The sequence below is a fragment of the Furipterus horrens genome, unplaced genomic scaffold (assembly GCF_987537825.1).
Source record: "Furipterus horrens unplaced genomic scaffold, mFurHor1.1.pri manual_scaffold_9, whole genome shotgun sequence".
Classification (NCBI taxonomy): domain Eukaryota; kingdom Metazoa; phylum Chordata; class Mammalia; order Chiroptera; family Furipteridae; genus Furipterus; species Furipterus horrens.
Window position 1 is genome coordinate 27267127 of NW_028327179.1, and position 13141 is coordinate 27280267.

The 13141-nt window shown below is 37.2% G+C and overlaps 1 protein-coding gene across 1 annotated transcript in view; it reads right to left on the bottom strand.

Moving 5' to 3' along the window:
* The window catches only part of NXPH1 (neurexophilin 1), a 297067-nt gene that overhangs the window by 187146 nt on the left and 96780 nt on the right, over positions 1 to 13141 (bottom strand). The window lies entirely within an intron of this gene.

Sequence of the window (13141 nt, forward strand, 5' to 3'; positions counted from 1 at the left end):
TATAGTATTTTGTTTTAGCCATAGAACAAGAAAATTATTGGAGGTCAGTGTTTTATTTTAATTAGAACCATTGTGTATGAGGTCTCTATGGGCATATGTCCTCTAAGTAAAATCCCATGTTCGACTCTAGAACAGGACAGTTTTTCCTGATGAAGTTTACATTGTTATATGGGGCATTTCTCTAGCACTTTTTTTCTTCTTTCTGCTGAAAAAGTATTTTATTCTGAGCATATAAATAATGGGAATCTGTACTATAAATGTGCAATACAGGCATGAATAGGATCATCTAGTCCAACTCCATCACATAGATGTAAACCACTCTTCATACCATAACATAATGTACCACTTAAAGAAATAACAAGTGCTGTAGCACTGAGAAATGAAAAGAAGTATAATAAAAGTTCATATAAATAAAAAAGCCATAAAAATGAAAATGTTCCCAAGATCAGAGTGCCCTTATGACAGAGCCAAGACTGAAACTCAACCTTCCACTTCCCCCATGCTGCTGCTGTTTCACAAGCTACTCTTTGGGATAAAATTTTATAGATATTAATATTTCTCTTCCTTTATTTTGGACCTGTATATACACTGAAGAGATCTTCTCTTCCAGATGTTTAATAATACATTGCCCACCTGTTAAACTTCAGTTCACATTTCCCATCCTGTGAGGGCAAAAAAGATGTTATTTCCTTCAGTACAGGAGCCAACATGGGCAGATATCCATTTAAGATATTATTCCCATTGCCCTGGCTGTGTGGCTCAGTGGATTGAGTGCTGGCTTGCAAACCCAAAGGTCATTTGTTTGATTCCCCAGCCAGGGCACATGCCTGGGTTGGGGGCCAGGGCCCTCAGTGGTGGTGTGAGAGAGGCAACCAATTAATGTATCCCTCATACTTTGGTGTTTCTCTCCCTCTCTTTGTCCCTCCATTTCCCTATTTCTAAATAAATAAATAAAACCTTTAAAAAGTCATTCTGCTAAGATCAAGCTTAACTAAAGTGGTCAAATAAGTTTCCCTAAGCTTCAACGTTCAAGAACAAGGGGCAGGAGAGGGTAAGACACATTGCCTATAACAAATTATTACATGTATTTACACTTTCCAAAGGTGTAGCTACATAATTATTCTTGACTTCTGAAAAATTCACAAGATAAATGCTTCATGTCTAAAATACACACACATCAGTTTATAGATGGAAACCCCTCTTTGTACCATAACATAATGTTCCACTTAAAGAAAAAATCAGCACTGTAGCACTGAGAATAAAAAGCATTAAAAAATTCATATAAATAAAAAAAGCCACAAAATCCATCTAAATCACACTATCATACGCCTTAGTACATTCTATAATATTTCATAACATTGGACTGCACTCTTAACATCACTATCCTTTTGCTTACAACATATGTGTATGATATCTTCAGAGAGTGATTGCTTCAAATGCAAAGTATCCTCCCCTTCACAAATCTCTGTCTTGAAAGGATCTTGAAAGACCTTTTATGAGTCTTTCTAAAACTCTAAAAATCCAAGAATACAAGAACCCATGTCTTCATATAAAGCAGAGGTTCTCAAATGGGAGTGATTCTGTTTCCCAGGGGACATGTGACGATTTCTAGAGACATTTTTTTTTTATTGCCCAAACTGGGTAAAGGATGTTGTTGGCAACCAGTGATTAGAAGCTAGGGATCCTTTTAAAATTTCTACAGTGCATAGGACAGGCCCAAGGCAAGGTATCATCTGACCCAAAATTATCCAGACCAAATAAGCTAAAGCCACTGGACACTGTAAGTCCTTTAGAAATACATGAAGTTTTTAGTCACTTAACTATTGAGAAATGCAAATTTGAATCTTATCACTTGCATTGCTACTAAGAGTTACAAAGCAAATTTCTTAGTAAGGGATAACATGTACAGCACCAAGAACGCTAGGCTTGGGAGGCCTGGAGACTTGGCTTCTGTAGGTGTAGCTCTCTCAGTAATTGCTTGTATGGCCTTGGGTATGTCACGTAACCTCTCATGCCTGCAATTGCTTCATCAAAAAATGAAAGAACCAAGCTAAGTTAATTCTAGAAATCCCTTTCAGCTCTAAAATTCTATGATTCAAATGAGAAGTCAAATCACAAGTTTAGGAAAAAACAATGTAATTAAGATACCTGGCTATGCAATCATTAAAAGCAAAAATAACTGAAGAGTATGTGCATTTAAAATATAACTACACTGCTTCAATAAATTCATAAGCATTTCTTGAAGATCGTTATATGCTTAGCACTTTATTCAATATAAAGATATAAAAGAAGAATTAAACACTGTGCATCTCTATGAGTAAACCAGGCTAAATCATCAAAATCCATTAAAAGGTGAGGGTTTTAACCAAAGGGTAATATGCAGACCATTGTATCAGGATATCTTGTCATCTTTGGTAAAATACAAATTCACAGTCCTCTAGTCTTATTGGATTTGGGATTTCTGAGGGTTTGGCTCAAAGCCTGCATTACTATAATCACCTCCAAGTGATTATGATGTATATTATAGTTTAAAACCCACTGAATTAAAAATTGATAAATAAGGAAGTGTGTATAATACTTCATAGTGTTGATTATATATGAAATTCTACAATATTTCAGAGTTAAGAACATTATTGACAGGTCAGAATAATAGAAGGAAGTTCATAGCAGGTAAGATGGGAGCTTAAATAGACAGAGTTTGGGAAGCCAGGAAAGGTATTCATGTGGAGTTGCAACATGAGCAAAGGCACAGATGTGGAAGTGGATGAGAGGTAATTGCAAGTCAATGAAGAGTCCCAAAATAACAGTTTTTGTGCTGAGCAGGAATAACTGATAAAATGAGTTGGCTCTATACATGTATGTTAGAACCAATTTGAAAATGTCTATTCCCCCAAAGGACAACCATCATGAAAAAAAATAGTTCAAAATTTTAAATTTTATTTAAACGTTATCTGACTGAATTGCGTTTCACTGACTTTTAGGCTAGATAAGCAATTCAAGAAGAAAATAAAATTACCCCTGCATTAAACCTTCTAGATCTTAAAGTCTCTTGATTCATTGCATTTCTCAAGAGCACATGTTTATTTGCTGAATAAGTCTTATTTCCCTCTAGTACCCACACTATTTTGCCAGTGTAAACTTATAAACAAAATGATATTCCTATATTGGCCATTTTTATATACTCTAACATGACTTTTTAAAATTTTTATGGGTGAAAACTGAGTTTTTCCCCCTAAAACCCAAAAATATTTCACTTGAATTGTTGTATAGTATAAGTAATTCCATTTTTTAATTTGTTAAATGAACTATAATTTTATTGAGTTCTAGTTTATTTCCATTGTGTTTGGAAAATATGCTTTGTGTGGATTTAATGCTTTTAAATTTACTTAGATATTTTATGGCCTAGGATATGATTTGCAATTTCTTCAATCTTGTTTCACAAATTTTGTTCATCTTTGGTTGTTTGGGGTGGAAGTGTAAATTTGACCCTTACTACTTCATTTTCACTGAAAGCATAAGTTCCATTTCAAGTGACTTACTTAAAAGATATTGCCATGCCTAAAAAATTATTTGACTTAATCTCATTAATAGTGTTTTTAAGCCTTATTGGGAATATCAGCTCTTATTATAAGCATGGAAATAATAAATTGAATTTACAATGTAGTTCTCAGTAACGTCTTGCTAGAATCAACATAGGAATATTTTCAAATAGTATTTTTTCTCAGATTCTGATGAGAACCACCAACCAAGTCCCCATTGGGACCACAGACATATTTTGAATATTCAAGGTGGAAAGCAAGTTAATTTCTCAAATAACTTTTCATGTGACTCGATGATTGCACTGTAACATCACTCACCTCCTTCTCCAAATAAAATTAACTAGTATATTGTTTTTAAGATCACAGAATCTGCTAATAAATATAAAATTAATGTGTGATATGGTATTATATTTTTCTGAAAAATATAAACCACCAAATAAGTTTATCAATATCATCTTCTTGGCTAAATAAATCACTGTGAAGTCTTATTGTTTTGCATAAATTCATAAGAAGGAATGCCATGTAATTAAAGTCACTAATGAAATGTGGTGCAATTCATCTATTCAATATTGGATTCTGTGAGTTATCAAAAATAAGAAAGATTCAGTTACTGCCCTTCACAAGCTTAAAGTGTAGTAAAGAATAAGCAGTGTTATCATGTATTATCATGACATCTATTTATAAAAATGATGCAAACTTCATTTTATTTGAAAAGATGGGTTTGATCATTTATTAATATAAGTTTATTGGTAATATAATCAAAACAAGCTTTATTTCCTAAATAAATACTGTTTCTTTATTTATTAAGGTTAAATATTATCCTCTGGCTTATTTCATTTTAGAGGAGAATTTAGCTCTTCTTCACCACCACCCTCAATTCTTTCCATTTTCCCATCCATTTTCCCACTAGAACATATTCACTATTTGAGGGTACACAATGCTTAAATAATTTTGACCATATAATATCGTTTGTCAAGCCAATGATATACAAGGATGACATTGCCTTTACTATCCATATTTTCTTGAAGTTACTTATCTCATTTACTTAGATTTACATGAAGTATCACTAATGTTTTCTAAATGTTTCCACACATCTGTCAAACAGCAATAATATTTTTCATCTTCAAAAACACATTGGATAATCTAACAGTCTCGCTTCTTTCCTGGAGACCTTGCTCCAATAGCCCTCCATCCTGCTGTTCAGTCCATACCAGTTGCTGGTTAAGCCTTAGCATTGTCATCTCCCAACATCCACACTGAACTGCTCTGACAACACACCAGGGAAGTGTTTGAGTTGATATCTTTTCCTGCCATTACTGGCAGTGTCCAGACCTTGCTTCAAGACTACATGTAATAACTTCTTTGTGGGCAATGTAGAGTACTTCCACCACACAGCAAGTGTTGGGAGCTGGGGGCAGATAATTAGAATAGGATAGCTCACTGACTTTATCCATGCCGTGAACATTGTCAAGTACATGATATACATTACATCATTTATTCTCTCTGCATCTCTTTGAGACTGGTACCTATTATTATGATCCCTCTTTTACAGATGAGGAAGCTGAGATTCAGAAATGTCCATAACATTATCTAGTATCACACAGATACAGGGTATCAGAACCTGCTTTCAAACACAGATTTTATTGTATTCCTAAGGTATGCCCATAATCACTTTGAGTACACTGTCTCGACAGTGTCTAAAGCATACTCAGCTCTGATTGCTAGGAAAGAAGACAGGAAGGTCCTGGAAGAGAAATGGAAGGCTTGTGCCTCTTAAGGAAATAATTTAATCCCAGCTGGGCCACTCACTGGTCAGATACTATTGGACAAGCCACATGACATCTAACAATAATAATCATTGTGAGAACCAACATTTCTGGAATATTTATACCTAGATAGACAATTTTGCATGTTTTATCTAATTTTAGTCCTACAAGAATCTGTTGATGCAGGGGTTATCATTATTATTATTATTATATTTTCAATCTCTTTTTATAAGTGGAGAAGCCTATCTCAGGGTTCCACATCCCTCACCTTTCATGTGAGTTAAAGTAATCATCTCTAAATTGTGTGTTTCTAAAAATACATTTCTTTACAAAAATTATAAAAACCTGAAAGTGCTTATTGGATTTGCATATCTCAATGAGAAAAATACCAATTACAGAATTTTCAAGTGAAGAAAGTCTCAAAAATAGTCACTGGAGCTTCCAGAGTCACAGAGCTAATGGAGACGAGTACCGAAAAGTAATGATCCCCAGTTGAATGCTTTTTCTTAAATGGAAGGACGCAGAGATGTGGCCCAGAGTGTTAGTGGGGGGAGGAGGAGAGAAAAAGAGGCACGGCCCTGCGACAAGGAAATGCAGTGTGGACATCTCTATCCCCATCTTTTCATTCATTCATATAAGCAAGAGGCCCCAGAAATACAAGGAGTATAAAAGTGAGTATAAAAGCTTTTATCCTTAGAAGGATTTCACAATCAAAGAATAAATTTTTAAAAAATAGGTTAAGAAATTATTTTAAAACATTATAACAAATGTAATTATTAGCATACAGTTTGGCATCTAAAAGTTAAAGTATTCATAATAGAACTCTCAGTTTCACTTACTCACCAGCAAAACTTTACCATCTCAGAAAGTGCCATCACCCTTTAGCCATTTACTCTTGGCCAACCTCACCTCCCATATTCAATTCACAAAATAAATCCTCTTAATTCTATTTCCAAGACACATATCAAATACGGCCACTTCTCTTTTTTCACAACTCTAGTCTAAGCCCCCTATTCTCTTGCCTGGGCTATTGATATATCTTCCTCAATTGTCTCTCTTCTTCCACTCTGGAGCCCCACAATCCATTCTTTACCTTACAAGCAGAATGTCTTTAAAAACAGGTGAACCAGATGATGTCACTCCCTTTGTTAAGCCTATTAATGGTCATAGTACCCTATTTTTTGTATATTATGACTGAGACTATTAGGTTTTTTCAGATAAAGTCAAGAAGGAATGACTAGCATCCATCTCAGCTACTACCTATTAGCAAAAAGAGCCATTAAGGACTTCAGTTACTGTAATATATTACATGATATGGTTCTTCACAGAGCAGAAAACAGTAGCAGAAAAGTTCATTGCTAGTTAGATCTTCACAATGCAAAAAGAGAAATGCTCTAAAAGTATTCCCTTATCACCTCAGAATCCACTTACTGTCTCTTCAATATGTGATAAGAATTGAACTTCAAATACTCTGTATTCGTCGGCAGCCGTCCGTCTCGAGAGACGATGGTGTAGCTTCTTAAGAGTCTATCTGCACCGCTGAGAATGGCTGTGCAGTCCGACTCGGGAGTGACACGGTATCTGTCTCCTCCCGTGTTGAATTGACATCTTGTGATGACGCTGAAGCTACAGAGCCTGGGCAGGGTAATATGGAGGGTCTGCTGTTGCCCATGCAGCAGACCCCCCCTCTCTTCGCAGCTGAAAGGTCCAAGGGAAAGACGGAGTCGATACAGCTTGGGTTCAGGTGCGCCGCAGGAGTTGCCGGTGTTGACTACAACGTCAAACCGCCTTAGGGACTCCGGCTCCGGATTTTCTGTCGGGGTTTACTCCCTTAGCCTTTCCCCTGAAGAGGTATGCCGCAAGGCAGCGGAGGTTTTTTGGAGTCAGAGTTTTCCTTCTCTGATGTACCCTGACTGGAAGATCGAACCAGCGACACTTAGCTCGCAGGCCGACGCTCAATCCACTGAGCTAAACCATATGTATTTATACATGGGAACCCAATTCCTCCCAAATAGAAGATAAATTCTTACTTTATTATCCTAAGTCACATTTCTAGGGACAGAGAGAAGAAAATGCAAAGGTGAAAAGAGAAGCATGACTCACTCTGCGGGATAGACAGACATTACACATGTAAGTACAAGTGTGATTACTACTTCAGAAGTGGAAGTATGGGATACTGAGGGAGAACTGAGCAAGGGATCACCTAAACTGAGACCGGAAGAATAGGTGGAAGTCACCAGAGCCCCGTGGGTAAAGGGGAGAACTGGGTAGGATGGCGGAGTCAAGGAGAAGCTTCCAGTAGAAGGGGCAGCAGGGCAGACAAATGAGCTGGATGTGATTTTGCCATCACATTTTGCCTTAATCTTTTCATATCCACTGTCTTTGAAAAACTCAGCGTTTTTACATAACCGTAAATTGATTAAAATGTGTTATTAAATTTTACCTTGTCAAGGAAAAAAAGGCCTTGTTTAACCAACAACTCTACCTGAAATAACGCCCCGGTCACTCTCCTCCTTTTCTTCTTTCCTTTGTTTATTTTCCATCCTAATACTTACTACCACCTGAAATGACATATATTATCTTTCTTTCTTCACTCACTAGACTCTAAGTGCCACGTAAGCGGGTCTTGGCTTGTTCTTATTTTTGTTTTTGTGTGTGCCCTAGTCCCTCCCAGTCACCGAGACAGGACCAGCACAGACTCACATCGGGCCCATATGATAGGATTCCCAGTTACCTCCTTTCAATCTTTTCCTGTTAATAGCCAAGGGTAGTAAGAAACACATCACCAAGGACTTAAATTGGAAAATCATTTTTCAAAAACACTACAAATTTCCCAAGTGAAGCATGAGATTCTACTATGTATCTCTCAATCTGTCCTCATTATTTCTGTTGACTGCTTTTTTGGTAAACAAACTTAGAGGTGACAGGCGTCTAGCTGTATTCAAACCTAAATCACAACGACTATAGAATACAGGATTTGATCCAGATAATCTTGGCTTTGCATTTCAATGTCTATCCATATCTTAAATTCAGCTGAATCTGGATAACATGAAAAACAGTAGTCAATGACCCAAACCTTTTAAACCACTTCACTTCACATTCATTGATTTGGCACGTCTATATATTAAATGTTATTCAGGCAAAGCAAACTGGAGGGTGTTTTTATTTTGTTTATTTGTTTGTTTTGTCTGTTTGCTTATTTTCTTTTACTTGGCATACTGATATTTTTGTGCCATCACAACAAATTCTCAACAGACAAATACAGTGTATAATAAGCCCCAACTTAGTAGGTATAACGGCCTGTATTGTAAGTTTTATTCTATCAGTAATTTTGAGCAAATAATTTAACCATACTTTAGTTTCTTCATGATACAGAGTTGTTACAGGAATAGAGTGACAAAACAGATCTGAAAACACATCAAATAGTTGAGAGTATTATAATTTCTAAATGTAAGATCCTGTTATTGTATGGTAACTCCTCTTTGGTGTACACAAATAATAAGCTTTTTTTTCTCTCTACATTCTCAAGAACTTAACAATAACATCTCTCCCCACTTTGGAAACTCTGCTTTTATATAAAAGATTATGAAATGTCTTCGTTCCAGAGCCTCCCTTCCCACTAGCTACTAAGCAACTCTTGTTATAAGTAGTTTTAATGGATCAATGTAGCTGGGAGGTTATTACTGGTGTCGGGGGTTGTTCCATACAGGCTACAATTTCTTTATAGCCAAAAACGTCCAACCTAATAGTAAATGGATTGCACTGTGCTATCAAAAAAAGTAAAAAATTAGCAATCCCTTTGTTAGAAAATGGAATGTTTCAGTGGTTCTTTTATGGCCCTGAGAGGTACTAGAGCCTTTTTCATTGTGTCTCCTTTTGCACTGTGGCATTTTTATAATTATTCCCTTTCAGACACCAGTATCTGTTCAGAATCCAGTGTGACCTCTAACTATGTGAGGTGGTGACTAATCAAATACATGAACAAAAGAGAAATTCTATCTATAAAATGATAGCTTGATCTATAAAATGACACTCACATTGATTTTTGTGCGTTTCCAGTGGCTTGACTGATGTTGTTTTTCATTAGTAGGTTTCGGCATCATCGAAACACATGTTGTTAACATTGGGTCAAAATCGGAGATGAACTTTCTCGCTTGTTTGTTTTTTCTGGGGCTTAGTCCTCTGGTTACCCTAGGTTAATTTTCAAGGTCAGTGAACTGAGGCATACTTCTAACAGAGCTCACAGGGTTTTAAAACATCCCCTCTCTCACCATCCCCCTCCTTCTTCCCCTTGGCACGAAAATATTGATCAGCTTTTCTCTCATGGTCCTATGGAAGTGACCAGGATGCATGCCTAGGAGTGAGCAGGAGCCTGAAGAAATATAAGACTGATGCTGTGAGCTTCTATTTGCAATTAATTTGCCTTTTACTTGAAGAAGGCAATTTTTTATGATTACAAAAGTTATACAATTTCATTGTGGTACAAAATTCAGAAAAAGCAAAAATTCTAAAGAAGAAATTACCCACAAACACATAGCTAGCCATAATCAATACTAAATTTTCAATATGGCTTTTAAATATGTTCTTGCTGATTCCTCTTAAGAATTTATACATCCCTGAATCAAAAACACCTATGCTGACTATTGTGATTTGGTAATTTGCCACCTAATGTTGGTTTTATACATATGTATAGATATATATATTTGGATACCCCTGGCTGGTTTGGCTCAGTGGATTGAGCGTCGGCCTGTGAGCTAAGTGTCGCTGGTTCGATCTTCCAGTCAGGGTATATCAGAGAAGGAAAACTCTGACTCCAAAAAACCTCCGCTGCCTTGCGGCATACCTCTTCAGGGGAAAGGCTAAGGGAGTAAACCCCGACAGAAAATCCGGAGCCGGAGTCCCTAAGGCGGTTTGACGTTGTAGTCAACACCGGCAACTCCTGCGGCGCACCTGAAGCCAAGCTGTATTGACTCCGTCTTTCCCTTGGACCCTTCAGCTGCGAAGAGAGCGGGGGTCTGCTGCATGGGCAACAGCAGACCCTCCATATCACCTTGCCCAGGCTCTGTAGCTTCAGCTTCACTGGAGAGGACACTCCAGCGTCATCGTAAGATGTCAATTCAACACGGGAGGAGACAGATACCGTGTCACTCCCGAGTCGGACTGCACAGCCATTCTCGGCGGTGCAGATAGACTCTTAAGAAGCTACACCATCGTCTCTCGAGACGGACGGCTGCCGACGATATATTTGGATACATATATATATATATATATATATATATATATATATATACACACACACACACACATATACACACACACATATATATATATAGGCTCCAGCTGAAAATAAGAGTAATAGCAGATGAGTTATGTGGAATCTGACATCACACTAACCTGGATTCTTGTCTCTACCACCTTACTGCTGTATGACCTAAAAGAGGTTACTTAATTTCTCTGTGCCTCAGTTTCCCCAACCATATAAAATGGGTTAAAGCAGTACTTACCTGAGATTTAACCTAAGGATATGTAAGCATAATTCATAGATACAGACAAAACAGTGTGGTGATGGCCAGAGAAGGGGTGCAGGGGAGGAGTGGAGGTGGGCAAAGGGGAGTAAATGGGGACATCTGTAACAGTGTCAACAATAAAAATAAAGAGAAAAGAGTGAGTACATGTAGAGCACTTATAATAGGCCCCTCAGACAGTAAACAGTATTGCTGCTGGCAGTAGCAATAGTGCAATATTTATCAGACTCTGAGGTAAATGTTTTATATACATTGCTTCATTTACTCCTACACCATCCTATAAGGTAGGATTAAATGAGAATGTACCCTGAACACTTTAATCATCCATAAGCTTGAATTACAAGTGAGAAAATTGAGGTTTAGAAAATGATTCATTATCTTGCCAAAAGCCACAGAATATGTGCATGATGGAGCCTGGGTTCTCACCCAGGTTTTCTGGCTGCAAATGGCACTGTATTTTGAAGTATGGTGTTGGGACCACCCTAAATATAATCAGAGTTAAATGTACAAGTTTACCAACTTCCCCAGGTGGATTTTAGGCTCCAGGTCATGGCTCTTTGCTCAACAAGAGATGTACATGGGTAAGTCACTTAGTCAATTTTCCACAAATGGTTAACTTTAAAACCTCCATGTAAACTCAGAAACTCTTAAATTTCACTCAGAGCCCTGACAAAGCAAACACTTAGAAAATACCACGACAACATGGATGGAACTAGAAAGAATTATGCTTAGTGAAATAAGTCAGGCAATGAAAGAAAAATACCATATGCTATCACCCAATACAGGAGACTAATGAACAACACAAACAAATGAACAAAACTGAACAAGGAGCAGAGTAACAGTTATCAGGGGGGAGAGGGGAGGAAGGGAATGGGATAAGTAAGGGAAGGGTTTAGTAAAGGAACAAATATAAATAACTTATGAATACGGACAACGGGGTGGGGATTGACTGTGAGAAGGGGTAGGCTGGGTGGGGGTAGCAATGAGGGAAAAAGTGGGACAATTGTAATAGAAAAACAATAAAAATAAAATTTAAAAAAAGAAAAGAGAAGAGAATACCAACAAATAATCTTGCAACTGGCGAGAATAACCTCCAAGAAAAGACCAAGAGGGTGCACCATAGGAACAGGGTTGTGGCAAATGCCTGCCTTTTTTCCTGCCTGAAGGTGTCTGTTTGCATGTGATAGATTTTTATCTTACACTTGATGGATTGATACATAGATTTAATTATATTATGTACTGTCCCGTCAATGCTGCTTTGCAGCTATTTTACATTCAGCCTGGGTGCCAGATTGAATTAAATGGTTTTTTTAAAGCCTATAAAGCAGGAAAATATCTTTCCCTGGTTGGTATTTTTTACATATTGGTTACTAAGAGTCTGTAAGCTAAAGAGTGTAGTAAAGTTCATTTGCTGGTGAGGAAGCCAATTTGACTTTAATGGCCATTAATTTTTTATGGGGCACAGAGCAGAATTACTGGTGTTGCTCCTAACTAACACACTTCTGTAGCTGTCAGGATTGAGGGTGTCTCTATTTGGGAAGCAATTATCCTAACCATCTCCAAGGAGATAAATGATCATATACAAACAACTTCCAGGTCCTGATCATAAGATCCATCCATATGCAATGATTTGTACTATGGCCACCTGAACGGGTAACTGTTTTTCTTGCAGTAAAACTGAATGTAATATATAGACTTTGAGTAATGGTGGATAGAGTGAAAAGGGCTTGATCATTTAATTTTTACTGCTGAAGAATCCCCAAAAGACATTATCAACCCATCATCTTTGCTGTGTGCCTACTATGTGCCGTGTACTATTCTACAGACACAGTTTGCACTAGGGAGGAAAGACAAAAATAGGCAAAGGACCTGCTTTCATGGATCTCAGATTCCAATGCAGCAGGTCAAAAAATAAACAAAAATAGACTGGTCAGGAGATAGTGTGAGCTGAGATGGGGGGGCGGAGGTGCAAGATAAAGGGTAGAGAGTAATTGGAGGGAATTTTACATCAGATGGGGCAGTCAAAGAAGGTATCACTGATATAAGGTAACACACTAGTAATATACCATCTGCCTCACTTAGGATGTTTAAGATTTGTGGATTTTACTACAATGTTGCTATACGTGTGAAAAATGTTGTTTCATTAAACAAATAAAGGATAACATTCTTACTGAGCACTTGCTTTGAACTTATTTCAACTTACTTTGAATTTCACACATCTTTTTTCTTTTTTTCCCACACGTCTTTCTTCATTCGTTCATTCAATAACTGTTTCTAGCTATTTCAAATTGTCCAGGTACTGTACTAGGAC